The sequence below is a fragment of the Canis lupus genome, chromosome 10 (genome assembly GCF_003254725.2).
Source record: "Canis lupus dingo isolate Sandy chromosome 10, ASM325472v2, whole genome shotgun sequence".
In the NCBI taxonomy this organism is placed as follows: domain Eukaryota; kingdom Metazoa; phylum Chordata; class Mammalia; order Carnivora; family Canidae; genus Canis; species Canis lupus.
Genome location: NC_064252.1, coordinates 44,991,056 through 45,015,551, shown reverse-complemented (window position 1 = coordinate 45,015,551; position 24,496 = coordinate 44,991,056). Strand labels below are relative to the sequence as shown.

Genomic DNA, 24,496 nt, shown 5'->3' with positions numbered 1-24,496 from the left:
AAACTTAAACAGTAAGGGGACTATGGTAGTTTTTCTTTTTATAGTTCCTGAGCTTACTGTCCTTGGCTTACTACAAGGTCAGATTCCTTGAAAGCCACCAGGGCCGGTGGCACCACTAGGCTGCTGGACAGTTGGTGTGTGGTTGTCCCCCTGACCTGTGGGGTCAGCTGTCACTTAGGGACCACTGCCACTGCTCTCCTGGTGATGGGAACCCAGCTGCTTAATTTTGTTGATTTCAGAGTATAAGCATCTTATTAATGTTTGAAAGTATGTTGATTTTTTACATGAGGCTTTTGAGGACTTTCTTCATTCATCATCCTTTGAATGGGTTAATCCAGAGTTTTGTTGTCCTTGTAGAATATTCTTTACTTGAGGTAAGTCTGTAACTGAGGAAACAGAAATCTGTTGGGAACACCTTGTCTGAAGGACTAAAACAGGGCGTTTGCTAACCACCTAAATTCTCTCGTCTTCATAAAATTATTTAAGTTTCATTGAAAGAGTACTCTCTACAATAAGAGGAGGGGCACCTCCTGATGAGAAATCTAAATCAGAAACAGGACCACGTAGAATTTTTGAATCCCCACCTATGGTGGGAGATTTGCCACAGTCCCACAGAGTGGGCCACACTACTTTCCAGGGTCCCTGGCAGCAGATTTCTGGTCCCTGACTGCTCCCTCCAATGGAGGGCTCAGTTTCTAGCTTTTTCTTGTCTTTTTCTGGGGATCTTCATAGAGAACCGTAATTGTGTTAAGTGAGTTGTCATTTCCTGGAATATTCTGTATGAATTGGGCCAAGTTTAAGGAAATACCTATACATTGTGGGTGCTCTCTCAAGATGACCTAAGAATCCCATGCATCCTGGTGACACTTTGTGGAGCAGCAGGCGTGCTGTGAACTCTCCTGGGGCACTGAAAGTCTGGAAAGTTTGAAAAATATTCCTCCTCGTCCAGCACCTTGCTTCCCTGTTGTCTGTCTCATCTTCCCTCTTCTGCTCGCTTTTTTCCTGTCCTGCACCTTTCCCTGCTCTTAATTGCCTTTGGAAAGAGGAACCCCTTCCATGTTTTCATCAGCCTGGTATCCCTTTCCCCCAAGCAGTGGTGCACCTTGATGGCCTGAAAGGTGGAAACCAGTAGATTTTTAGGGGAGCTGGAAGAAGGAAGACCTGGGTCAGGCCGGGCAGGAGCGCCCCAGGGTCGCCCAGAGGCCCTGCAACTTGGGCTGGGTAAATCAGGCCTAGCCCGCAGAGCTTTTAGATCACTGACTGGATTCCTGCAGAAGAGTTACATCAGAGGAGTCTAAGAATAGAAGTCAATTCTTAGAAGGCCCGGCTGCATGAAGGGCAAGGCAGCTGCTTCTCAAATGTCTGATTGCTCTACTTCTGACGGCCTCAGCCCGGTGGGAACTGTCATGTGAGGAGAATGTGTGCCTTGACCTGGAGCCGCAGCACTGGGGACCTCAGCCACCTGAGGTGGGCGTGGGGCAGACTGGAGCATTGGCTCCTAAGGAGGCTGTGGGGAGATAAAGTATAGGTTACCATTCCGGTTGAAGGAAAAAATGTAGGAGGGACGGGGAAGGTTGTTGACTCAGAGCTAAGATTATTTTTTTTAAGTAAATTTTTAAATTTTAGAATAGTTATAGGTTTACAGAAAAGTTACAAATACTGTAACTAGCTCTGCCTCCCGACCCCCTCTGAACCCTGTTTCCCATATTGTTAACATCTTATGTTGTTATATTAGTCACAGCTAATGAACCAATATTGATACATTTTTTTTGATACATTATTTTTAACTAAACTCCATGCTTTCTTTAGATTTCCTTAGTTTTTTTTTTTTACCTAATGTCCTTTTCCTGTCCCCAGATCCTATCTAGGACACCATGTTACACTTGCTTGTCTTGCTTCCTTAGGATCCTCTGAGTTGTGAGAATTTCTGACTTCTCTTGCTTTTGGTGACCTTGACAGTTTTGAGGAGTACCATTTAGGTATTTATCACCCACCCTCCTTCTGGGTTTGTCTGGTGTTTTTCTGTTATACTGGGCATACGGGTTTTGAAGAAGAAGAGCACTGAGATGTAATGCTCTTCTGGTCACGTCATAGCAGGGCACACACTGTGGACGTGACCAGATTTCTCCCCTGGAAAGCTACCCTCCCCTATTCCTCTACAATGTTCTCTGCAGAAGGCAGTAGCCCTGTGTCACCCACAGGTAAGGGGTGAGAGGCTTTACCTCTTTGAAGGGACAGGGGCATTTACATAAACTATTTGGAGTTCTTCTGTATAAGCGATTTGTCTCTTCTTCATTCATTTATTAATCCAGTCTCATTCATTTATATTAGTGTGGACTCATGGATATTTATTTTGTACTTAGGTTTATAATTCAGTATTAGGTTATTTATTTATTTATTTATTTATTTGTTATTTATTTTTTTATTCTCATTGTTTCAGCGTTGGCCGTCGGAAGCTCTTTCGTTGGCTCCTTTGACATATTCCCAGTATTATGGGGTTTTTTACTGGTTTGTTGTTTGTTTGTTGTCGTTGTTTTAGCACATCTTTCCTTTTTGATACCACAGGATACTCCAGGCTGGTCTTGTACATTTCCTGCCCCCGCCGCAGAGTCAGCCATTTCTCCAAAGAATCCTCATCCCTTTTACTGGAGATTGGTATTAGAAACTAAGATCTGGGCACTGAGTGGCAAAAAATATTGTAATTTCAGTTCCTATCTATTTAAGCAACAAAAGCAAAACACATAAGTGGAAATACTAGCAAAGAATAACTGCAGATCTTTCTCCATTGACCAGCTCTGCCTCCTTTGTGGGCTCTACAGACACCATCTTATATTTGTAAACTGATACAGACCTCAGTCTGAGTTCCATTTCTGATATTGTCTCTGCAGTGGTGATATCTCTGTGCATAGATTCTCACTCTGACTCTGAAGTCACACATTCTCTTGCTGTGTCCCAAATGAATGATTCATGCTCCTTGAGTCTTGTAGTGGGTTTTGATTGAAAGCAGTGAAGTCTAAACCGGGAAAAGAACTCAGTGGAAGAGAAGTTTTAGACACATGATGAGCTGTGTAAACAGGAAGCAGAGCCAGAGTTCCTTAGAGGGAGGGTTGTTTGAGGCAGGGGTTCGGGGAGAGAAGTGTAGGGGATGGAGCCAGCTCCTGCATCTGGGTGTGGGGGGAGTGCTGTGGGATCTTGACATGAAAACTGCAAGTTCAGGGGACTGGAAGGAAGCCTTGCACCCCAACCTAAATATTCCGGGCCCTTGCCTTTAAGTGAGTGCATGCCTGTGCATGTGTGTGAGTGTATATGTGATGTAGTTTTGGCTCTCAGCCTCATGGGGAGGCAGTTCTGAGCCTATTGCCCTAGCCCTATGTGGGGTGCCAGTGGTATTAGAGAAGAAAGTGATGAGAGCAGAGAAACCTCAGAGAGAGAGAGAGAGGACAGAACTGAATGACCAGTTTGGTTGATGGATGGAAAGTGATGTCAGATCTGTCTGAGCACAGTGGGGCCCCAAAGAGAATCCAGGAGAAGCCAATTCTGAGGAGAATGTGTTCTTACACTTCAGTAGGTGCCATGAGTCCACGGCTGGTGGCTAGTTGACTTGAGGATGCTGCATTGGGCCTCAAGAGAGTCCTTAGGGCCAAGGGAGAAAGATTTAGGCATCAGCTATTGGATGGCTTAGTGGGTAAAATTGGCATGGTGCAGGAGAGTGGAGGCACACACTGAGGACCAGGCCTGGCCTGCAACCCATCCCTGTCTTTGTGGTTGTCCTTGGTCAAAGGTCCTGTCATGCTGAATGACTGATGGGCACTGGTTCACTGAAGCACCAAATGGAGCTGTCATTTACACACCCTCTGTAGACACCATCAGTACCAAGTGATTTAGTGTCTTTTATCTTGGTGACTCTGGACCCTGTGTTGTAATCCTGAGGTGCCTGACTCCTTCGACAATCTCACTCGGAGGGAAATTTGGCCCTAAAGTTTTCTTCTTGGCAGAGAAAGAAAAGAGAAGTTGTCCCCTTTCTTCCTAAGGCTGAGAGGATGCACAGGAATGTGCCCCCCGCCCCCAATGACTTTGGGCATATAACTTGCTTCCAGAAGGGAGATGGTTGGGGCATCTTTAACTATTTGAGTTTTTGTCCTTGGATGACATGGCATTTTGTGTAGGGTTTTTACATCTTTCCCTATGTAGCTGCCAAATTTGGACTGCCTTTTCCACTCCTTCCATTTGGAATTAGTATCTTCATAGGATCCATGTATATGTGGAGTGACATGGATAGTCAAGAAAGGCCCAGAACTCATTATAATAGTGGAGTGCAGTTAGTGGAATGTGATAGCTTTGAGGATAGTGTGCAAGGCTCCAGTGTGGGTGTGTCACCAGGACTTGTTGATGGATTAGATGTGGGGGAGGGAAGGGCCCATAGAGGAGACCAGGAAGACTCCATATTTTTGGCATGGCGATGCTATCTGCTAAGGTGGAGGGAAGCTTAGAAGTGGAGCAAGAGGAGCGAGGAACAGCACTGACAGCCCTAGAAAGTCAAGAATGTCCTATTGCAGGGTTGTGTTTTCTGCTGGTTTCCTTTCTCTGACCATGCTGCACATCACACAGAAGTCTCTAAAAAGAGAGAAGGTTTGAGATACAGTATCTGGCTCTGGAGGATGGAACCCCGTGTGATGATGAAGACACCCATGTGGGAGGGGCTGTGTCCATGCTATGGTGGTCTTCTCAGTTGGGCCTCATAGAGGCACCCCAAGTCCTTGCACCTGTGGCATTATGGTTAAACATGGAGGGAGTGCTTGAGGATTCATACTCATTGGTTAGATATGAGGTACTTCCTGAGGTATCTGTCTGGTTTGGTCCTGACCCTTCATTGTCCTTGTGAGGATGGATGCCTTCATCTCATTCTGTTTGAAACTAGGCTTTACTTCTCCTTGCCCTAGACTTACCGCTACCCTGTGACACCATGGCCTCTCAGTAGACAGGGTGGGAATCTAGAGACCCCTGTCAGTAGTGACAGCTAGGTGCGGGGTGGACAGGTTGTGCCTGCCACAGGTCTGGCCAGAAAACGCTTTGAGATGAAAAATTCGGTCCTTTGAGTTTCACAATAGATCATGTAGGGTTTGTTTGTTTTCCAAAATTACTGTTTTACAATATGTGGACCCTTTCTGCTTAGAACAAAATAAAACACTTCCCAAAGAAAAATGTTTGATGCTAATTTCACAATTAAAATTACAGTGGGGGAAAAAGTAAAGTGAAGTTGTATTTCTTTATGGAGATGGAGAAAAAAAAAATCAAAACCTAAACTGTGTCATTCAGACAGTAGTAGTAGGAACAGTAAGTTCTATCTGTATCTAATTGTAGCTGAGACCCTGCTAATCAAAAACAAATTGTATTTCCAAAAGGGAGTAGGAAGTGAGCTTTGTGCACTTCTAGAAGATTTTCACATTGAGTAGTAACATAGTCAGATGGTGGATTTTTTTTTCAAGATTTTATTTATTTATTCGTGAGGGACACAGAGAGAGAGGCAGAGACACAGGCAGAGGGAAAAGCAGACTCCCTGTGGGGAACCTGATGTAGGACTCGATCCTAGGACCATGGGATCATGACCTGAGCCAAAGGCAGACGGTCAACCACTGAGCCGCCTAGGAGCCCCCTCTCCCATTTTTTTTAGTTTGGGGTAAAATCTCTATTTTCAGCAACTACCTTCCTAAAAGTATGCTGCTCCCTGACCTGGTAGCCCAGTAACATGTAAGGCAAAAGGGTTTCATGAGCAACCACCATGGACCCAGTGCAGGGTGAGGTCTGGGAAGCCAAAGGTAAACCAGCTGTCTGTGAGCTTGTATGGCCCTCATCCATTGGATGTTCTCTTTAAAGCATTCCCTCATGTTTTCATCTGAATGGTTTGGTTTCCAAGCCAGCAGAGGGGAGCCAGGGAGAAGCAGCATACTTAAGTTGACAAGAACATTGAAACCTGATAACCTGATTACAGGTAAAGAGAGGAAAGCTGTCATAATGGGTAGATGTAACAACAGAAAAAGAGCAGCCAGCCAAGTGCATTTAATATAGAGATAAGTCCTGCACCCTGATAGAAGGCACATTTGTGAACAGTCACATACCGAGTTCCTCTTTATCCCCATACTATAGATGGGAAAGAGGGCCTCAGGAAAGGGACTGTCGGGGCATGCAAGTTAGGGACAGGATTGTTGTTGTAGGATCTATGTTGTAGATCTCTTATTCAGGATAGCCCTTATTGTCAGGGAAGAATATATTTTATAACATTTTCTTCTAGCATGGTTTGCTTTTTTAAAAATTGCCACCCAACTGATATCTCACTGGCCAGAAGCAAGCAACTGCTAGAGATTTCCCTACTAGAACATCTCTCTTACTGTCTGAAGGGGTGGGCCCTGTTGATATGCTGTCTTTGGGGGCCAGTACATCATGTCCCGTAACACTGATTTCCATCTCATGCCTAGAATTTTCCCTGCTTCAGCCAACTGGGAAGAAATCTCACAGGGGTGTGAGATTTCAGGGGACCCTTCAGGGATGACTCTTTTGGTAGCTTTGTGAAGGTGAGCAGTCAGGTCCTTGGGGAGGTTGAGGCATGGGCTGACTCTGGAAAGGGTGCCCCTGGGGCCTGTATAGAAGCACAGCCCTTGGACCTTTTGGCATCAGTTTGCTATCTGGAGGGACCCATAGGGGAAGCAGAGCCTATTGAGGAACCCTGTCCAGAGTAATGGGTTTGCTAAGTATTGACTTTGGGCTTTGTAAGTGATTGAGGATCTTTATTTTATAGATGGGGAGTCTGGGGCTGGGCGGGGGGCGGGGGGTGTTCCAGAGTCCAGTCCAATTCTCAGCTGCTGCATGTCGGAGCGAGCGTTGGAGCCATCCTACCCACTACCCCCTGTCCATCAGGGAGAGATGGTTGGCTGGTGTTGTCACATTTCTAGCCCTCTCCTCAATTTGGATTCTGAGAATGCCATCTTTTTGGGGACTGGACAACACTTGGTGACTTCTTCCAAGAATGTGCTGGCGACAGTCTTTTCAACCATGCCTGGTTACCCCAAGCTAGTTGTTTTTTGGGAGAGATAAATACATTGCTCTCAGATGTTGATTGGAATCCTTTTGGCCTTCTCAGCTGAGTGGTCCAGAATGAAATGAGCCTCTTATGTGTAGAGGGGGTTACTTGAGGGGTATTTATTTTTGAGGAATGTATGTGGTTCATCTGCTTACTCTGACCTCCTGATGATCTGATTTGTGATTGCATGCCTGCCATGCATGATAACATTTCCTTACATTTACAAATGACTTGCTACTCATGATATACATCTGGGTGACTGTTATTATTAATAAAAAGTGTATTTTTAAGGTATGGCTCCAGTTCCTCCTGGGGGAAGTTTCCTCTTAGAGTGTAAAATTCATATTCTGCTGGTTGATGCCACTTCCTTAACATGGACTATTAGAGTGAAAGGAACTTGCACATAGTGTTTTGTTCTTTAATAGAAATTTAGGTATAAATTTTATCAGAATCTGCTTCTGGAATAGTAGTATTAGGTGTTCTGCAGACCTTCTCCTCAGCAAAACAACAATCATTGATAAAAACTGTTTTAAGAAAGTAATCAGTTAAAATATCTGGAAATTGCTTTAAAGGCATACAACAAATGAAGAAATATTTATTCAGGAAAACCAGCTAAACTCAATAATAACAGTAAGAGTTTGTAGCACTTGATCTGTGGCCCACTTTTTCCTGCCCAGTTCAGCATGGCAGAAGCTATACTCTTGGCTGGTTGTGGCCAAGATATGTGGCTCCCTCTCCCCTGGGCTTCCATCAAGGCCTGGTGGCGCAGCGGTTGGCGCCGCCTGCAGCCTGGGGTGTGATCCTGGGGACCCTGGATCAAGTCCCACATCGGGCTCCCTGCATGGAGCCTGCTTCTCCCTCTGCCTGTTCCTCTGCCCCCTCTCTCTCTGTGTCTCTATGAATAAATAAATTAAAAAAATTTTTTTTAAAAAGGCCTACAGTATCTCCCTGGGAGGGGCAAGCTGCCAGCGTTTCTCATTCCCCTTGAGCTCCGTGTTGTAGAGCTAAATTCCAGGAAAGTATAGTTAGCCTCTAGGGTGGAAGCTCTTTACCAAGCTGAGAATCTTCAGGCCCCAATTGCCCTCTGTCATCCCAGTTTGCATGTAGGGCAGAGGCTCAATTCGAGAAGAGTGAAGCCTAGAAGATCAAGGGCTACGCCCCCACCCAGCATTGTTTGTAAAGTTGGCATGTCACTGAGAGAAGTGGGCCACTGTCCTTGACCCCAGCTCCAGGGCAGTGACTCAGAAAGGAGGTGAGAAGTAGGCCATAAGAACAGAAAGCTCTGAGGCTTCTCCCAAAGGTACTGAATTTATTTGTAACAGAGTGTGGGGAAGTTCAGACCTAACAGTACTCTGAGAAACGAGGAGATTTTGGTGGTAAGCAAGTAACAAAAGGCTAGTAGCTCCCTGAGAGCAAGTGTTGAAACTTCAGGCTAGAGACAACCAGGGAAAAAGACAGCTAGGAAGAACCTTCCTGGTCAGAACAGACCTCAAACATTGACATCAAAAATGACCCCTGCAAAAAGACCTATATTTAATTGGATCCAGTTGTGCAAAAATTGATGCCCCAGAATATTATTGAAAACGGAACAACCAGCCAGCAACTCTTGGAGCCTCACTGCTGGGTGTGATGACATCAGAGACAGGCAGCCTAAAGGAGACCAGGAAGAGGAGCAGAGAGCCCTAATGAGACCGTTTTCATCCCAGGAACACTGTGCCTCCTGAGAACCACCACTGTAGGCTGCACTCTTGGGGTGGGGTGGAATGGGGCGGGGCTAGACTTCACTATAAACTAGTACAGCCCACCCCTGAAAGAGGAAACAAAAACAAGCCCCTGGGGAGGAGAAGAACAGCATTCAGAGTTGCTGCAATATATTTAAAAGGTCCAGCTTTCAAGGAAAAAAAGATAAGACATGCAAAGAAATAAGAACGTGAGATGGGATTTTTAAAAAGGTACAGAAATTGTGTGGGAGAGGGCTGAGATGTTGGGCTTAACAGACCAAGACTTCAGAGAAGACATGATAAAGAATGATAAATATATTCAAAGAACTAAAGAAACATACTTAAGAAGCAAAGACTGACATGATGATGCATCTGACCAATTAGAGAATAAATCAGTAAAGATCTAGAAAGTATAAAAATGAACCAAATGGTTGGGGTGCCTGGCTGGCTCAGTCTCACATCTGACTCTTGATTTCAGGGTTGTGAGTTCAGTCCCCATGTTGGGCATGGAGCCTACTTAAAAACAACAAGAACTGAACCAGATGGAGATTCTGGAGTTGAAGAATAAAATAACTGGTATGAAGAATTCACTAGAGGACCACATCACTAGTTGTTCACCATTGGAAGACAGAATTAATAAACTTGAAGATAGAGTGGTAGAGATTATGCATTTCATTTTTAAAAAAAGATTTGAGTTAGAAAATGAGAATGAGTGGAGGGAGGCTAGAGGGAGAGAATCTTCGAGCAGACTCTTCACTGAGTGTGGAGCCCTACATGGGACTCCATCCCACAACCCTGAGATCACAAGCTGAGCTGAAAGCAAGAGTTGGACACTTAACCAACTGAGCCACCCAGGCACCCCAAGATTATGCATTCCAAATGATAAGGGAGGTGGGGGGAAATGAAAACAGAGCTTCAGAGAAATTTGGGATATCATTAAACATACCAACATACATATAGTACAAGTACCAGCAGGTGAGGAGAAAGGAACAGAAAAAAATATGAGAAGAAATAATGTCTGAAAACTTCCCAAATTTGATGAAAAATAATCTATACATTTAAGAAACATAGGAAACTCCAGTAGCATAAATATAAAGAGGTTCATATCCAAGCACATCATAGTAAAAGATGGTAAAAGAGAAAATCTTAAAAGCAACAAGGGAAAAATTAGATTGGACCAGAGAATCCCAGTAAGGTTAACAGTGGACATCCCCTAGACATGATGGAGGTGGGATGGAGAAGACAGGGGGATGGTGTATTCAAAGTCCTGAAAGGACAAAAACCCCATCAACCAAGGACCTTATATCCAGCAAAACTGCCTCTTAGTAATGTGAATGAAAGATGTTTTAAAATTAAAACAAAAAAAAAAAAAAAGGAATTTGTTGTTAGCAGACCTGTCTTACAGGACATTTAAAGGAAGTTCTTGCTGACAACAAATGACCACAGACGGTGGTTCAGATCCATATGAGGACACCGAGAATGCCAGGATTGGTTATTATATAAAAGACAGTATAAATGTGTGTCTCTCCCCCTTTCTTCTTTTAGCTGATTTAAAAAGCAATTTTATTAAATGATATGAATACAATTATATTGTTGGGACTGTAACATTTAGAAGAGTAATGTATTTGTCAATAATAGCATAAAGGAGGCAAAGGGGAGCAAAGCTTTCTTGGAGTAAGGAAATTACACTGTGTTAGGTAACTTGAATCCACAGGATAAAAGGAAGAGAACCAGAAATAGTAAATAAGAAGGTTAATATTTCAAACTCTGTAAATACACACTTGCTTTCCTTCTCTCAGCTTCTTTAAAGATTTTTTTTTTGAGAGAGGGGGAGGGTGCACATCTGAGTGGGGGTAGGGAAGAGGTAGAGAGGGAGACAGAATCGCAATCAGGCTCCACACTCAGCACAGAGCCTGATGTCAGGTTTAGTCTCATAACCCTGAGATCATGACCTGAGCCAAAATCAAGAGTTGGACGTCTAGCTGACTGAGCCACCCTGGTGCCCTGCCCTCACCTTCTTTAAAGACTTGAAGTAATAGTAAAGAAATAGTGACAATATGTTTTTGGGTTTCTAATATATATAGATAATGATACATGTAACAATAATTGAACAAAAAGGAAAAGGGAATAGAACTGCATAGAAGGAATGTTGTCTTGTCTTACTGGAATTGTGTGGATAAAGTAATTAAAGGTCACACTAGAAAATATCACTTAATGCAGAGGAGAACAATAAATGGGGAAGAGACAAACAAAAAAGACAGAGATGCCTGTGCTCTTGCTCTTGTTCAGATTTTTTTTTTTTAAGATTTTATTTATTTATTCATGAGAGACACAGAGAGAGGCAGAGACATAAGAGAGGGAGAAGCAGGCTCCCTGCAGGGAACCTGATACGGGACTTGATCCCAGGACTCCAGGATCATGCTCTGAGCCGAAGGCAGACGCTCAACCACTGAGCCCCCCAGGTGCTCCCAGATGGTTTTTTATTATACAGGTACAAACTAAATATTTGAATTTGACTTTCTTTAATTCTGCATGAAAAAAATTTTATCGGCCTTTCCTAGAGAGAGCCCTCATCTGGCTCCGATTTATTCTAGGTCTTTTTGTCAAAGATATATTTTAAATGTTGCATTCAGGCCTGACCTGAAGGTTGTAAAGATATAGAGAGCAGGTGTGGGGAGTGAGAGAGAAGCTTGGGGCCTGGGATTGAGGTTTCCTGGCTCTGGTACTGAGTAATGACCTTCAACTGGTCATTTTTCCATCTCTGACATTGGATGTCAAATGTTAAAAGATTGCCCTGAGCACTCAATGAGATAATGACTGGTTAGTGCTTGACCATAGGCTCCCCCCATCCCCATCCCAGCAGGTCAGTTGCCCAGAGGGGAGAGAAGGGATTCAGGTTCTCTGCCTCAGTGTGAGGATACTGCACCTCCTGCAAGCAGAAATGGGAGGGTCATTTTAGGACCTCTGGTCCTTGACTTCCTACTGGCAGCTGCCACCAACTCAGATGCTGGACTTGGGCATTGCATTAGATTAGAGGACTAATTTGTCCCTCCCACCGCCATTCATATGTTGAAGTCCTGATGCCCCAGTGTGTCTATATTTGGACATAGCCTCTCTAAAGAGGTAATTAAGGTTAAATGAAGTCATAAGGGCAGGGCCCTGATCCAGTACAGCTAGTACCCTTAGTAGAAGAAGAGACACAGAGGAGGGGCTCACAGATGAAAGGCCATGTGAGGACACAGCAAAAAGGCAGCCATCTACATGCCCTGTAGAGAGGCCTCAGGAGATACCAACCTGCTAGCACCTGAGTTTTGGACCTCCAGTCTCCAGTACTGTGAGAACTTAGGTTTCTGTTGTTTAAGCCACCCAGTGCGTGGTGTTTTGTTTAAGCAGCTGGAACATCCTAACACATCTGTCTAGTGTGTTCTTTCTTGATACCCACCAGCATTACTGAAGCTTTGACCCACTGAGGAACTGGGGAGGCAGTCCAACTCAAAATGTGTAAGCATGAAAGATAATTACAAATAAGGCTGTTTTGGAGATTGTTTTCTCTCTGTCCTCCTCCTGTTAATGATCAGCTGGGTGACAGAAGCCATTTAAGTGGTGCTGTCAACCTGCCAGAGGGGACTGTGGCTCTGGTTGGTGTTACCCAATGCCAGGTATGTGTTGGATTTCGGTCTCCTCCCTGTTTTCCCCCCTGAAACAGTAGTGGTGGATAATCACATGGTATTTTTAGAACTGCTTTGCAGTTTCTCTGTGCAAACCTTTCCCTGGGTACATGGTTTAATCCTCTCATCCAGCCTTGTTTAAGATCTGCAGAGTACTATATTTATTTGACTTTCTTTGAAATTTCCAAGCTTTTCAGAATGTTGCTGCAAGAAGTCTGATGCTTACAGAACTCTAGAACTTATACCTTAGAAGGCTTAGCCACTGGTATGTTTGTAGGCATTCTTATGACTTCTCTCTCCCCTTTTTTCCTAGACCTTCTAGGGCAGGGCAGCTAACAACCCCCTTGGAATTAGTGTCAGAAAGTCCTTTTTTTTTTTTTTTTAAATGAATCTTGTATTTGTTGGTTTGTTTGTTTATTTTAAAATATTTTATTTATTTATGAGAGACACAGAAAGAGAGGCAGAGACACGGGCAGAGGGAGAAGCAGGCTCCCTGCAAGCAGCCCGATGAGTTACTCGATCTTGGATCCTGGGATCATGCCCTGAGCTGAAGGCAGACACTCAACTGCTGAGCCACCCAGGCGTCCCATAAACTTTGTTTTTTAGATCAGTTTTAGATTCATAGCCAAGTTGTACAGAAAGTACAGAGAGTTCTCATACACCCCTGGTCTCCACACAGTCTTTTGATTGTGCCCTTGTGATCTTCCAAGGACAGTTGGGGAGAGTCTCCTTTCTAGAGAAGCAGTAAGTTTCTTTTCTTTCTTTCTTTTTTTTTTTTTTCAAGATTTATTTATTTATTTATTCATGAGAGATACAGAGAGAGAGGCAGAGACACAGGCAGAGGGAGAAGCAGGCTCCATGCAGGAAGCCCAATGTGGGACTCGATCCCCGGGCTCCGGGATCACGCCCTGAGCCAAAGGCAGACGCCCAACCATTGAGCTACCCAGGCATCCCAGAGAAGCTGTAAGTTTCTAAGCTACATCAGTTATTTTCAGTGATCAGGTGGAGGGTGAGGGTGACAATCTGCCTGCCTCAGTCTTTGACCTGAATGTAACTTGGGCCTGGCACCCAGTAGACTGTCCCTGTGTCTGCTGTGGGCCCAGTGGAGCCACAAGAGAGGCCCTTGGCAGGCCCGGATCTAATTACTGGGGAAACCTTCCTACTCCTCACAACCTCAGGCTGTCTCATTCTCCAGAAAGAATGTGTCATTTAAAGATTTAAATGCTGACTGCTATCTTTTTAAAGCATTTTTTGCCTTTCTGTCTCATCTGACCCTTAGCAAGGCTTTGTGTCACTTAAATTTTATTTAGTAACCTTTGGTCTACAAAGCCTTCACATCCACACTTTCTTAATTGAGATTTGCAACAAATCTAAGGTGAGACTGTCTCCCCAGCTTAATGACAGGGGATGCAGGTTTAGAGTCAAGCCTTTCCACAGTGAAACAGCTGGCTGGTCGTTGGGGATGGAGATGGGATGGCGTGTTCCACGCAGTCTGCTCTAGGCCCAGTGTCCTAAAGGGGACATGTCTGCTTCTGGAGGGATGGGTGTAAGCCTTATATCTGAATAATTAAATGCGTTTTATATATATACGAAAAAATACTTAACTGGTTCAAATATTACATGTAAATTTAAAGAAATTATTTAAAGAAAATTCCTTTTTTATTTAAAGAAAAATCTATAACTGTCAGTGTAAGGTCACAGTAGAAGTCATAATCCCTGTGTGCCTGCCATTTGGGAAGTACCCAATATCTGTGCTAACCTGTAAGATGACCAGGGAAACCAGAGTCCTGCTGTCTGTCCCAGCCTTGCTAGTTCTCCACGGCATATCCTCTCTGACACAGGGAGCAATGATTCTCTGTGGCTGAGGCAGGCTTTGTTGTGAGGAGCAAATGACAGAGCAGAATGAACACAATTTAGACCATTTAGGGCACTCTAGCAGTGTAGATAGTAAACGAGGGATTAAAGGGAGGAGGGGCTGCATCCGTCAGAGGGAATGCCGAAGTGCCCAGAGTTGGTGGTGGTCCTGAGATCTGATGGCTGAATTAAAACCTAAAGCAGACCAAGAGCCCAACAGCTTCGACTCTACACAAGTTATGTTTCAATGACATTTCTTTGCCCCTTATTTGTGTTTGATAAATATGCTGATGTACCAGGCGCTGCTTAGCCAAGCAAAGATAGGAGAATTCTGGCCTGATGCAGGGTATCTCTGGTCTGATCCAAGACCTCAGTTGTCTTCATGTATCTGTGCCTGCTCTCTTCCTGCATGGTATTCTGAAAAGATGTGAGTGTGTTCACACCTGCCTGATGGGTGTACATCTGGCCCCTATATAAAAGTCCAGTCCTCATTGACCCCTAGTGATGGGCTGGATAAGAGTCCTGGGAGTGTTAGGTGATACCTGTCTGGGGCTGGCTGAGTTCTCCAGATGAGAACATTGCATGTGGTGGAGGCCTACCCCTCTGACTCTATTGTCAGCGCCTTGGCCTGTGCTGAAGGAGGCAGGACCCAAAGCTGGCTGGCAGGAGGGCTTGAGGTGGCTTAGGAAATGTATGTCCTACATCCTGGCTTCCAGTTTTTTAGTTTTTCTACAGATCTCTTCTAGTGGGAGATGGGAGCAGTTCTAGAAAGTAAATTTTGAAGACACATTTTCCCTAGTCCCTTTATTACTTAGAGAATGTTAACAAGAATGTTAAAGAAAAAAAAAAGTGAAAGCACAAGTAGAGATTTTAATTAGTTTTCGTTGTTACTGCTCTTGGTGATGGCAATTTTATATATGATATATGACAAGGAGGCATTTTATGGGGGCCTTTGTTCCCAGTGTGTTCTTCACATTTCAAAACTTAGCTGCAGATTTGGGAGAAAAACCAAGTAATGGCAAACGTACTTCTTGACATTTTCCTTGTTATTGCACAGATAGCCTGACTGGTTAGCATCCTCTTTCTAAAGAAAAGCACAACCAGCTTAGGAATCTTTCTGGAACAAGGCCACAGAAAAAGGGAAGATGTTCCTGGCAACTTTGTGTAGCAGCCTCACTACTGCTCGGCTTAGGGTGAGGTTATTTGGGTGAGCCCCCTTACAGGGGGAAGATGACCCTGGACTAAGGTGTTTGTGATAGACCTGAATTGCTTGGCCTCTTCAGTTACCAAGTGGTGTTAGTTCTTTTTGTGGTTGTTGATGTCATTGGGTTTTATTTTATTTACAGAATTGAACAGTGCTTCTTTCCAGATAGTGGCATGTCCTAGCTTTAGGTTTAATTGTTGTGATGACAGAGTGACCTTTGGAACGCCCTGGAGACCTGCCAAGACAGGAGAGTTGTTTTTCAAGTGTCTGTTGTAGATGTTGCCCATCCCTTCTATGTCAGGTGCCATCTTGCCCCAGCTTACCCAGGTAAGCAAGAGGTTTGTTCTCAAAAGCCCAGTAGGAGAGTTTAAGAAAGTACCAAGATTTTTCCTAGAGGGTTCTTCATGCCTACTAGCTGAAGCCCAGCTCTGTGGTCTAGTGTGAGTGGCTACCTCGAATTGACCCTGCCTGGTTCTCTAGTCTGTTCTCTCTGTCCCTTAGAATGCTGGGCTTCCCTGGTCCCTGAATTAATTGTCCTTGAGTGTGCCTGTGCCTTTTAAAGTCATATCTGTCCATGCTTGTCTGGATCATCTTTGACCAGACTTACCTCCCTCACAAGCCTAGGGCATGCATTTCATTTTGTCTTGTCTGAATGTCTTACTCCTTTGTTACACTGTGGGTCATTTCTGACTCACCTGTGTGTCCCCTTTAAGTATCTGGCTTGGCACCTCTTGAATGAATGAATGAACAACTGCAGTTTAGATTACAGGCCTCCATGAACACTCCTGTCAGCAAATGTTGCTGGTCATTGGTGGGCCAGGCTTGCCAGATGAGCACAGAGACCTCCCTAGAGCTCCTCTCTGTCCTCTGCCCCCTGCGCCCTGGTTCTTCCTCTGTTGGCCTAATCTTCACTGGTGGTTGGGAAGGTGTGCCATGGCAGGTGTTGCTGTTGAGTACGAGGACACCAAGTGTCAGTAGGTGCCTCTTCCTGCCCAGTTGAACTCACTCACTGCTCCAGGCCACACATGTGAAGGCTGTGAAGGGAAAACACTGATTAGTGAGAAAGCCCTGGCACCCCTTCTCACCCCGTTAACCAGAGGCAATCCTAGGGAGGGATCCTGATTTCTTCAGCTTTGGTCATGCACTCTCCTCCTTACAAGGAAGAACACATGGGAGAAATAGGTGAAAGAAAGGACTTTCTTTGGTGCCAGACTAACTTGCAGCTGATCAGCCAAAAAGCTGGTTTCCCTATCTCAATCCTACCATATCACATTGTCAGAGAAAACACACACACACACACACACACACACACACAAACAACCACCAAGAAAACCCAAACCAACCAAATAATGCAACTGAGTTAGCTAAAACTGTAAAACCTTTTCTCCAGAGAAGTCTCATGTAAAAATCGGGACTGCTTGCTTTTTATTTTATATGAAAATATGGAACACAAAAATCCTTTCAGAGTTTCTCTACATGCTCCACCCAACAGTGATTATTTAAAACAGCATTTCTCTCTTGCATCTCAAGTAAGCTGATAACATACCATTTTGCCAGAGATTTACATATGGTAAAGCTTACAGAATGTGTGACCCACTTTGTTTCCAAGGTATGTAAAGACAGACTTCTCTCCCTAATTTTGGTTTGTTGGTGCAGAAGCCAAAATCAGCCTGGTTGGGTGCTGCCCACTTGGAGGCCTTGGGCAAGTCATCCTTAGTCTCCTGGCTTATTGCCTTGTTCCAGAAATAACTTTGTCCTCCCAGCATTTCATTGATCTGTGGTTGTTGCTTCACATTTATAGCCCTTTATGGAATTTTGTGGCTACTCAGAAAGCTTTATATTCTCTTGTGAAACCAACCTTGACACTTCTGAATTAGAAAACAAGCTTTCCTAGTGATTATAAAAATAAACTGAATCCTCCCAACTCATCATCTGAAACAAATTGGAACTTTGAAATTATTGTCAGTCCTGCTCTGTAAACAGTCTAGAAGGAAATCATGTATCAGGAGTGAGCCTCTAAGTGCCTCTTCGGGCCCATGTACCATCCTGCTGAAGGTGCTGAAGTGAGGATGGTAAAGGGTTCAACAGGAGCAAGGGGGAGGTACTAGGGCACTGTGCATGTGGTTGGATAGGAAACTCTGCATGGCGGATGCTGGCATGTAGATGCCCGAATTTGAAGTAAACCTATAGCTATCATATTAGATAAGCCCTAGGAGCTGGATCCTTCTTTGTTTTCTCAAAGCTCCATTGGAATTAGCATGGAGTTTTGAAAGTTGCCTGAGTATTTGGTTCTAGTAAACAGAACCAAAGCCTGGCTTCATGGTTGCTCACTGACCTGGCATAATCCTGGAGCTTCCCATCCTGAAAAGGCTCAGGCAGCCTCAGGCTTGGATCTCACTAACCTCTCTGGGAGCTGGTGTGGGTGCCCAGCTTCCCTTCCAGGAGTGCATTTTGCTGTTAGGTTAACAAAAAGTACCAGCAAAGGGGCACATGGGTGGCTCAGTTGGTTGAGTGTTCAACTCTTGATTTCGGCTCACGTCATGATCTCGAGAGTCCTGAGATTGAGCCCGGTGTCAGGCTCCATGCTCAGCAGGGAGTCTGCTTGAGATTCTCTCTCCCTTTGCCCCTTCTGCTGCTTGCAATCTCTCTCTCTCTCTCTCTCAAATAAATACATAAATCTTTAAAACGTACCAGCAGGTCTTTGGGACTGTAGGATCTCCCAAGTAGGCTAACCTTGGTTAAGGCCTGTGTTTCTCTACACAGGGACTGCCATTTTAATGTGTATAGCCACTGTCCTGAGTAGTGAGCTGGTTCATTTCCTTGTACTGCTTCCGTTGACAAACCTCAATGAGGACGTGGGAGTTTCTGTAAAGAGAGGGAGGATGCATGTTTTATTCTTGAATTGTGGAATATGTGTCATCAGTGTGAGCTGGGGACAGCATGTTAACTGTTTCCCAAAGCCCCTTGACATATTCTTTATTTACTATAAACCAGGATATTCTACAGTGAATAAATAAAACCTGTTGGGTACATTAAAGAGAAAGGAAGAAATTTAAAAAGCCACAGTAGTTGTAGAAAAAGAGTGGAGGAACCCCTACTAATCGGGTTAACATGTCACCACAGAAACTACGTGTTGAGTCATGACTTACTGGTTCAGGGGTTCCCATCTACTTTTCTATTGAAACATATCACAGTATTTATGTAAGTCCTGTCTCCACCATCAATTATAGAACATTATATATGTATATATATTTTTAACTTTAGTATTAATATAGTTGACTAGGTTTTGTCTTTCTACCCTATTCATAAAGTTTTGTGTTTTTTAGTTTTATTTGCCCCTCCCCCCAGTTTTGTAGGCTTTAAAATTTCTTTTGAAATATTTTAACAAAATATTGATAATATTTTTTTGAGGTACTTAATTTCAGCTTATGTAGAGGAAATCAAACATCAATGATGTAACACAAGAAGTCCTCCCCCATCCTGAAGTTCTCTCTTCTGCCTTCTCGAGGAAGGTCCATTTCCTCTCCAATCTGTAGCTTAACATGAAGGCTGGAGTTTGGGTTAGAGAAGAGACTTTGTGACCACACAAGCCTTGTAAAGATGTGGGTGGGGGTGGAAAGGAAAAAATGGTGTTTGTCTTGGATCTGAAATGTTTTCTTCCTAGGGGTCCTGTAAAGAGGTGGAGGGAAGAAAGTAATATTCTAATAAACATTGTAAAATTAAAATAATATATGTGCAGGGCGCCTGGTTGGCTCAGTTGGTTAAGCATCTACCTTTGGCTCAGGTCATGATCCTAGAGTCCTGGGATCGAGCCCTACATTGGCTCGCTGCCCAGTGGGGAGTCTGCTTCTCCCTCTCTGTCCCTCTGGCTGCTGCTCCCCCTGCTTGTGCTCTCTCTTTTGCGGTCTCTCTCAAATAAAATCTTTAAGAAAAAATATATGTGAAAGCACTTAAAAAATGAGGAACTAGCCAAGGGAAAGGATTGTGCCTTTTACCTGAATCTGGTTGTAGTTTGAATTAATGGGCCCTGCAGGCTGTTTTGCTTGTTGGAAAGTGTGCAGGACAGTGAAGGGTTGGCTCATTGGCTCAGGTCCTGACTTTGCTCCAAGGCTCATGACCTTGAAGAAGCTCGGGTCCCTTGTAGGCCTGACTTCCATCTGTCCAGCAGCCCAGGGCAGGGGGGCGTGAGGAGGGGGAACCAGGGGGCGCAGGCGGCACTTGCCAGCGGAATTGTTGCTCCTGCTCACAGGGCTGGGCTGCCCTTGAGGGTTTTCCACCTGAGGCATCTCTGGACAGGGTGTTTCTTTCCCTGGATACCAGATGAGGCAGGTGAGCGGCCAGAAGGCATCTGAGGCTGGGCACTTGTCTCCTTTCTTGACCTTCTACTCCTGTGAGCTGGAAACATGATGAGAAACTCCAGTAGCAGCAGATATGCCTGGAGGAGCATAAGGCTATGTGACCAGACTGAAGGGAGGGAGGACAGACGGTGCTCTTCACGCGGGGAAGTGTTGCAGCCACTGTCTGGTTTGCCACCTTAGTGGCCCATAGCAGGAGCCCTTCACTGTGGAGACTCAAAGAAGGTGACCGGCATCTTCAGTATTGCATTTTTACACAGTGAGCCATAAAATTATGTTTTGCACTTTTTTCCCCTGTAACCCTCTTGATGTCATGAGGGAGCAAAACCACATGTCCCGCCATCTGGGACCCTGAGACTCCTTGTTCATGGTCCAGGGAGGTGTCAACATATCTCCCCTCATCTGCCCTGCTTGACAACTCATGTTTCTGGGGAATGGTGGCTGCTGGCCATTGTTATTTTGACCACATAGCTGCTGTGTAAACTAAGTGGCCTTTGTGGGCAGGAGAGGCCCCCTGGGGTCAGTCAGTTGTGTTTATGTGACAGTTTCTTTTTTTTTTTTGAAGATATTTATTTATTCATGAGAGACACCGAGAGAGGTAGAGACATAGGCAGAGGGAGAAGCAGGCTCCCTGCCGGAAGCCCGATGTGGGGCTTGATCCCAGGACCTGGGGATCACATCCTGAGCCAAAGGCAGACACTCAACCACTGAGTCACCCAGGTGCCCCTGTGTGAGGATTTCTGTGGCCACACCTGCCTCATCATGTTATTATAAATGTGAGTTCATTTATGTCCAGGTCTTGTAGTTGATGTATAGATCTCTTTTAATTTTATAGTAGTTGAAGAGCTCCGAGAAGAGAGAGTTTGTACCTCATTTTATGTTTATGTTATCTATTTTAAACAATATGAGAAACATTTACTTAACAGTGGGAGTTCTTCAACTTTTTTAAAGTTTGAGGACAACTTGCTACAGAATCTCTCCATTTGGATCCTAAAAGTTGTGGTGAGTTGTGAGGATTCCCTCCAGCCTCCCCCCTCACCCCTTTTGTGGGGATTCTCTCCCACCAAACTCATGGTCTCATGGGAGCACTCATGCTGCAGTGTGACCCCAGCCTCTGGCCTGGGTGCACCTGGCCCAAGTTATACCCTTGGAGTGCCTTCCCCAGAATGAGCTGCATGGGTAACTGAGGGAGAGTCCATGCATTCAGCCTCTTCAGTGGCTAGACCTAGGGAGTAAATTTGGGGGCTGTCGGCTGCCTTGACATCATCATGAGCACAGGTTCATTTTCAGGGAAGGGGAGAAAGACATGGGTAAACAGAGGAGAGCCCAGACAAATTGTGCTGCTGACATTGGGGTCCTTTGGCCAGTTAAGCCACTCCCATTCAAGTTTTATAAGTCAATCCTAAACCTTTATGACAGATGTGCTTTTTTGCTCAAACTCCTCTGAATTGGCTTCTCCAGGCTGCAGCACAAGTGTTCTGGCTGTCGAGTATGATGTTTTGGCCATGATAGCAGGAGTACCCAGAACCTGCCCTCACCATGATGGCCTCTTCACTGAATCCTTAGGAACAGTGGGGTGAATGGACATACTGTCAGGGCAAGGCACTGGGAGTTGCTGTAGCTGGGTGTAAGCCACCACCCCTGGGAGGGCACGTGCTCTTTGCACTGTGATACTGAAAAACGTTAAGCAGCTGTAGCCACACCCCTCCCACCACTCCTTGGGGTAAAAGGACAGATCCCTTGCAAAGGGGAGAGGGGAGAGAAGCAGAGCCAGGTGGCATCTGCCCTGGTGGCTGAAGAAAGTCAGGGCCCAGCTTCCAGGGGGCCAGCTCTGGTGGAGGGACTGGTGGAAGCAGGCACCAGGCCAGACGTTATAGTGTTGGGTTTGAGCAGGGGAAAAAAAAAAGGGGAAGAGAAAGAGCAGTCTCAGGCAGTGAATGGGTCACACCCAGCTGATCGTTAGGGCTCAGGTCCCCAACCCAGCTCTAGAAGAGCCAGAGAGTTCTTACTTGCTGCATCTCCTGGAACCAAGCTTCGAGTAAGTGCCCTGGATGTAGGGAGCATCTCGTCTGAGATGCTATCTTCCTTCATTGGCAGGTTGGTCCTTTGCAGACCTACAGTTGGAGTTAAGCTAACCCATGGGTCACGGGGAAGCTGTTGTCCTCATCTCTTTGATTGTTAGTTCTCCGGGAGCTGTATGTCTTCACTGACAGGGGGAACTGATATACACTGGATACAGTTCTTTTACACAGCTACTTAGGAATTTCTCTGGCGCTCCTGAGAGGCCTTCCTGGCTGACATATAGGTGAACTTTCAGTTAATTGTGTGAGGGCTTCAAGTGGCCAAGCTAACAATGGAGAAAGACATGAGACTTGTCAAAGTCATGGACATTTCTAGGAGAGAGAAGAATGCGTTGACACTGGTGTGCATTGTCTTCAGTAATAAACAGGCAGCTCTTACAATAGAATACAGTGATTAGTGCTTCCATTATCTTTGCTTGTGCTACTCTGGTAAACTTCTGTGGCAGTCAAGTGACAAATGAAGCCTGGTGCATGGGAGTGAGAGGACTGAATCAATACTGGGTTGATTCCCACCGAGAAAGAGCCTCCAGAATCCCTGGTTCTAGCACCTGGGGCACCCCTGCCAGTTAAGGGGACAGCCCTTCCACGAGGGAGGGTTTGGGAACATGTTTTACCAGCACCAGTGTGGTCCTCAGATTGTCCTCCATTCATGTTTCTGTTGCAATTCTGGTCATGCATTTCCTGACCAAGTCCCCCTGTTCATCTTTGTGTCCTTAAGGCCTGGTCCGTGAGAGACCCTTGTTGAAGAGATTGTCCATTTATAGAGAAGAAACAGCATGAAGCGTAGAAGGAAAAAAACGTGCTTAAGAAAAGTGGCTTAAGAGATGTGGGGTGTGGGAGGGCTCAGAACAGCAGAGGCCACCAGAAGACCCCTTGGTGCAGGCCCCCTTTCTGCATCTGCTGCCCACATTTCTCCCATATAAGCACTTACTATTAACACATCTCTCTCATCTCCTGGATATGAGCCCCCAAACCACGGTTTGCGCCTGTGTTGCTTGACACAAATCCTTCTACGCACTTTTTCAGGGTTACTTATTTTCACGCTAGTTCTAGCAGACAGTCCCCCAAAGTTCATGGCTTATATATGAGCCACAAGTCAGTTTTAAGCTGGACTGTCCCAAAGACCTTCTGGAGAGGCTGGTTTTTAGGAAGGACATATTGGAGGTGAGGCGACTGCCCTCTGCTGTATTCCAAGGAAGAGCAGCCTCTAAGAGGTTGGCTGACCAGGGAGGTCTAAACAGCAAGCAAGCCAGGTAGGAGCCAGATGAAGATGCTGGCAGAAAGGTTCCTGGCCTCTCCAGTGTCATGTAGAGACAGCTGCAGAGGGACTGTCAGAAACCAGGGCAGTGGGGCAGGGGTGCTGAGGCAGGCTGGAGTCTGGATGTGTGGGGAAGGTAGAGCGGAAGGATTACCGATGCATTGGGTGTGGGGTACAAGAGGCAGAGTAGTTGAGGAGCCGGCACTGATTTTGTTTCTCGGCTGGAGCAAGTGGAAGGATGGAGCTGCCATTGACTGAGATGGGAAAACGGGGGTGGGGTGGGGGGAGGTGGTGCTGGGGGGGAGCTGGAACCGTCTGGGCTTGTCCTGCTTCTGGGCCCTAGCCCCAGCTGAGGGGAATATGTGCGCACCCACCCAAGGTGACTGACTCCTCCCTTGGAGGCGGAGACATGCAGAATCTGGGTTAAGGCATTGTCTTATATCTGCTACCATATTCCTTAAATGGAGGAGGCAGGCTAGTTAATTAACTTGGGCCAACCCATTACCACTGCTGCCTGTTCTGCGTCACCAGCAGAGAACAGGGCTTGGGGAAGTGGAAAGCTGGAGAAAAAAGGTGGCCAAGTGCAGGCCCGGGGTGGGGGTGATTTGTGCATGCAGGTGACAACACACTCCAGCCACACACAGATCTCTGGCCTGACTTTCTGAGGCATTTTTGTCCTGCATTTTGCCACCGGCTGCCCTGGGTAGGTTTGCAGCACACTCATTGGTTAGCGGTGTTCTCACAGTCGGACACTTAGAGGCACAGTGAACCTCTTTCCTGGGTCCAAGGCCCTGTGCAGCACAGAGACTAAGAAGTGGAAGAACCTGGGTCCCTGGCTCAGAAGGGGAAGGAGGAAGCAGGCCTCCACAGAGGGAGGACTGTGGTGGGTGCTGGCCCTCAGAACAGGATCCTAATGGGTGTTCAGCCCCGAGGCACAGAGCAGCCACTCCTCTTCCCTGGGGGGCTGGGATGGGGTCCGACCCTGGAGCCCTTATATCAGCCAGCTTCTCATTTTACCATCGAGGAACTTGAGGCTCACAGAAGGTGCTTTGTGAAGGAGACGAGGCTCCCAGTGGCTGACCATTTCTGACACCCACCACACTGCCTTTTGGAATGGCGCTCCGTTCACCCATCCCTTCCCCACGGCAACCTTTGGGCCTGGGTGTTTGGTTTAGGTACCACGATCACTGTAAACTCTGTAAACTGAAGCACGGGCAAAGTGCTGTGGACCTGGGTGAAAAGTTCTGGCTGGAAAGTTGGGTAGAAATGTCAGTAAGCTC

At 45.6% G+C, this 24,496-nt stretch overlaps 1 protein-coding gene across 22 annotated transcripts in view; it reads left to right on the top strand.

Moving 5' to 3' along the window:
* The window catches only part of INPP4A (inositol polyphosphate-4-phosphatase type I A), a 135,087-nt gene that overhangs the window by 44,849 nt on the left and 65,742 nt on the right, over window positions 1-24,496 (top strand). For 2 of the 22 annotated variants that reach the window (XM_049115836.1, XM_049115838.1), the window contains exon 1: window positions 13,287-13,427. The exons of 17 other annotated variants lie outside the window; for them this stretch is intronic. The gene's annotated coding sequence lies outside the window, so the exon portion shown is untranslated. Of the gene's footprint in view, window positions 1-1,299; window positions 1,468-12,836; window positions 13,209-13,286; window positions 13,428-24,496 lie in introns of those variants that run through there. 3 more of the 22 variants (XM_049115839.1, XM_049115835.1, XM_035696397.2) reach the window with 3 other exon arrangements.